This window comes from Chinchilla lanigera, unplaced genomic scaffold (assembly GCF_000276665.1).
Source record: "Chinchilla lanigera isolate Chin_1 unplaced genomic scaffold, ChiLan1.0 scaffold00037, whole genome shotgun sequence".
NCBI lineage: Eukaryota > Metazoa > Chordata > Mammalia > Rodentia > Chinchillidae > Chinchilla > Chinchilla lanigera.
The window spans coordinates 15,903,166-15,907,498 of record NW_004955438.1 but is presented as its reverse complement, the minus strand read 5'-3'; the positions used below and the strand labels follow the sequence as shown (position 1 = coordinate 15,907,498).

General features: G+C 50.2%; 1 protein-coding gene across 1 annotated transcript in view; it reads left to right on the top strand.

The window, feature by feature from the left end:
• Window positions 1–4,014: 4,014 nt before the first annotated feature.
• Prima1 (proline rich membrane anchor 1) overlaps window positions 4,015–4,333 on the top strand; it is a gene marked incomplete in the record, with an annotated part of 67,844 nt that continues 67,525 nt past the window's right edge. The window contains 1 exon segment of the mRNA XM_013517273.1: window positions 4,015–4,333.

Sequence of the window (4,333 nt, the reverse complement as noted above, 5' to 3'; positions counted from 1 at the left end):
TCTACTGTCATGTGACCTCCCTCTGCATGGGCCCGCTTGCCCTTGTTCAATGAGGCCATCATCAGACCCTGAGAAGGGGCCAGTGCACGCTTTTGGGCTTCCAGAACCATGAGACAAAATAAACTTCTCTTCTAAATTACCCAGTCCAGGCTGTAGAAAATGGATTAAGACCAAGTTTCTCCCTTCTCCTGTGACATTTGGATCCAACTTGAGAACAAAATGCCATCAATTTAAAAGCACAGGTACAAGTCCATTTTTTTATGTGGTAATTATAACTTCCTAAAAAAAAGACATGAAGGATTCATAAACCAAGCTAGAGTCTCTCTGCTACAGCTGACATCCATTCTTTGACATTCATAACCTTCCCCCAAACCAGCTCCCATTCTAGACATCTATAGTCAGCTCTTCTCCTGGTCTGGGGTTCCTAAGCTGGATAGTCTTGTGACTTTACTGGTGGCTGTTCGTGATTATCTCTGAGAAGAGATGCCCCAGGCTATAGTCAGGGGAACAAGTACCATCTTGCAAAGTACTACTTCAGTGAGGTTACCGTGGTAGCCAGGACAAGAGCAGCTGTTCTGTTTTAACAAGGGAGAGAGAGTTGCTTCTCTCCGCCAGAAGATTTAGGAAGTTTCTAGATCCAAAATGTTCAGGTGTCTCCACTCAAATGTCTCTTTTTCAGATCACAACATTCAACAATTTCTCCACCACAGCTCTGACTTGGACCCAAGGCACCTATGTGGCTATACATTTCGGCTCCTTTTCAGTTCTGCCATCCTTCACTCAGATCCTGAGTTTAATTTTCAATATAATCTGTCTGGTGAATTTCAAGAACATCCTTTAAAATTTTGTGAAGCATGGCTTAAGTTAGAAAATAGCTTCCCTAAGCCTATCATTTCATTTTCATAAATCCTCCAGTATTGTCTGAAAAATCTACCTAACAAATCCCCCCAGTTTTTATGATTACCATTTCTCCCACACTGAGCAACACAGTGGCCACGAGCTCACAAAGCTTTGCTTTCTACTTATACTTCATTCCAATTAGCTGCAGATAAATCTTTAGTTATGTCATTTATGGCTCTACTTACCATCAACCGTGGGGACTTGATTACTTATAAATTGATGGGAAATCCAACTCCAACATCCTATCTTGAAGCTCTACTTTTTAGTGTCACTTTTGGTACCCACTGTCCCTGTTCCTTAGGAGACAGAGCATGAAGCAATGTTTGCTTGCCGTGATGGTTCATCTTAGTTGTCTACCTAGAAAATGAATACAGCACACTTCTGGGTACGTCTGTGAGGGTGTTTCCAGAGGGGATTGGCCTGTGGGTCCCTGAACTGAGTGGAGAAGACCCACCCTAAGTGTGGGGGGCACCATCCAATAGGCTTGGGCCCGATGGAAGAAAAATCAGAAGAGGGGAGCTTCCCGGAGCGCACAAGCTCTTCCCTTCGTGGAGCGGGTGAACCTTTTGCTGCTGCCATTGCTCACAGACTCCAGACTCCGGATTTGCACCAGCAACTCTCTGTGGGGTTTGCAGGCCTTCAGCCTAGGACTGGAGCAGCGTCATTGGTCCTTGTTGTTCTGAGGTTTGTAGGTTCTTGGACTGAATAGCTACTGGTTTTTCCTGGCTCTCCAGCCTGAAGAGAGTCATTGTAGAACTACCCAGTCTCTGTTTATATAAGGCAATCTAATAAATCCCTTCTAGTAATTATATATACATTCCAGTGGTTTGTTCCTCTAGAGAAACCTGGCTTACATACTTGCTGATGCTTTACTGAGGAATAAAATCCCAGGGTTAAAAACAAACAAACAAGGAGAAAGGGGTAGTGGGGCGGGCAGCAAATACAAAGTTGTGAATTACCAAGCTGGCCACCTATCAGAAGGAAACATTGCCAGTTGCTCAATCACTTACACCTCCTGGACACCTCCTGCCAGGTTAACTGGTACTACTGGAATCTATATGCTGGGTTCCTTTCATCTTCTGTCTTTCATTGGCCAAAGTTTTCCCCCTAAGTTTAACTCCCTTGCATTTCGGAGTAGAGCTGCCAGGCAGCCTCTCTCAGCAGATCCTGTGTGACATGCTATGGGTCCCCCACTACACCCAGAAAGGGTCAGAGGAGCTAGCACCTCTCTAGGTTCTGCTGTGGCGTGAGAGACCTGTGAGTGAGCTTGGTCTTCACCCTAACAGAGGCAGCAAAATTCCAGTGCTGGATGGGCCAGGAAGATGAGGGCCAGGCGATTCTCAAGAGGTGCACAGGTACATAGTGGTCCAGTAGATGAATGCTGAAGACCAGAACAGGTAATGCAGACTTCCCAACATACAACACCTGCCCAAGCTTGCCAGTCTCAAACCTCTAATTGGGAGCTAGTGCTTCTGAGTCCCAGTGGGGCTGCTGTGTGACTCTGGCTGTATCACAAACATCTGTGAGCTTCCCAAATGGGGCAATGGCCTTTATCTCACCGAGTCATGAATGAAAAACTGATGTAAACAAAGTTTTCAAGTGGCAGGGCTCTAGGTGTAAACCCGAGGGACTGCTGTCATATCTAAAGATTTAGGTCCTAGTCTGAGGAAAATACTGATTTGAGCTAGGAAGGCACGGGAACATCAGTGTCATCTGAACTCAGCTAACCAATAGATCTCCATTTTGTGCTTCAGTCCCTTTCTCCAAACGGTGGATGAGTCACTTAGGAACCCCGCCTCTGTCACTTCTTCCCATCCCTCCTCTCTGACAGTGAACCGATCTGTTTTGCTCACTGGTTTGTACCCAGCATCCAGTGCTCAGTCTGGCCTCTGATAGGCACCCATGAACACTGTTCATAAAATGAATGAATGAGTGAATGAATGAATAAACTACTCGGTATCTTTGTGCAAGGCAATTTAAATACCCAAGGCACTTAAATGGTTTAAATTCTCCCCTAGCCCTGGTTGCCTTGTCCTGGAAACCTTTATTCTCTCTCCCTCTGGTCTCCATTTCTCGGTCCTCTTCTTCCAGTGGAGGCCTCTTTCCCACACCCACGTCTCTGGAAAGCCAGAGAACGCCACCACACCTACCCCTCCCGCCAGGAAATGGGAGGAAAGGACCATGCCTCATTCATGTTTGTTCCCCAGGATCTCCCTGGTGGAGGTGCGGATCCGCAGAGTCCTACGAAGAAGAGTGTCGCGCGTCCCGGGGCTCTGACATGAAGGTCGCTAAGACAGTGGTCTGAAAGCTGGTTTGCAGAACAAACGGTTGGTAGAGGGGGTGGCCGAAGTGTGCCCTGGAGACTGAGAAAAGGTACTAAGTAAATGTTTCTTCGATGAATGCACTGAGGTCTGACTCTGCTCTGCGTCCTAAGCGCCTGGTATTATCGTCTAGCTAAACAGGATTGTCCAGGTCTTAGCGGCCTCGTTGGAAGCCCCCTCCCCCACTCAGAGCAGCCCCATCAATCAAAGCGCTTGCAAAGTGCCTCTAGCAGATCAGAGCGCCCGCGGGCCTGCGAAGCTGCTTCGGAAGCTAGGAGCAGTTTGTCTGCAGGAGGCATAATAGGGCTCCTTCTGGAACAACCGACTTGTTGATAATCTTCCCTCAAAGAGGAGTTTGCGGATGTTGAGGAAAAGCGGTGGTGGAAAGATCCTCCCCAGGGCCGTCGCAACTCCCTCCAGAGGCAGCGCAGTGTTGGAGGAGTGGCCCCAGTGCCGGGGCTGCAAAGGGGAGGGAGGATAAAGTACATGGCCTCGGAGAGGCGGCCTGCACCTTACAGTCCTGGGACCCATGGAGTCCGTGAGAATGGGTGTCCGCAAAGATGGAGTGCAAAAGGGGTGTCTCTACAAGTCAGACCCTGACACCTTCTCCTAGTCTCAGGATAAACTTGGGGAGAGGAGAAGCAAGGCGCAAGATCCCGAGGAACTGGGAGTCCTCGGCCTCCAGGGTGAATAAATAAATTATTAAGCGCCCAATACACAATAGCCTCGCTAGATGGAGTCGAGGAATCACTGCAGCGGCGCTGGTGGCGGCGGCGGGGAGCGCGGGCGGGAGCGCAGCTCCGGGCGGGAGGCGGGCGAAGCTCCGGCTCCGCTCACGTCTGTTTTCCTTTTTCGTGCATTATTTATTTCGCCTCAGTCCTCGGCCCTGCTGCCCGAGCGGGCGCTCCGGAAAAACGCCTCTCGCCGCTGCCTCCCGCCGGCCGGCCTAAAGCGCACGTACAGCTCGGGCACTCCGCGCCCCGGGCAGCCGCGCGGCGCCAACGGGAAGGGCGGGGAACTCGGCGGTTGGGAGCGGCAGCGGGCTCCTACAGGGCTCCGCCGCCGGCTCCGGGCGGCAGAAGGAGACTTTCCCCGCCCTCCGTGTCCGCCTC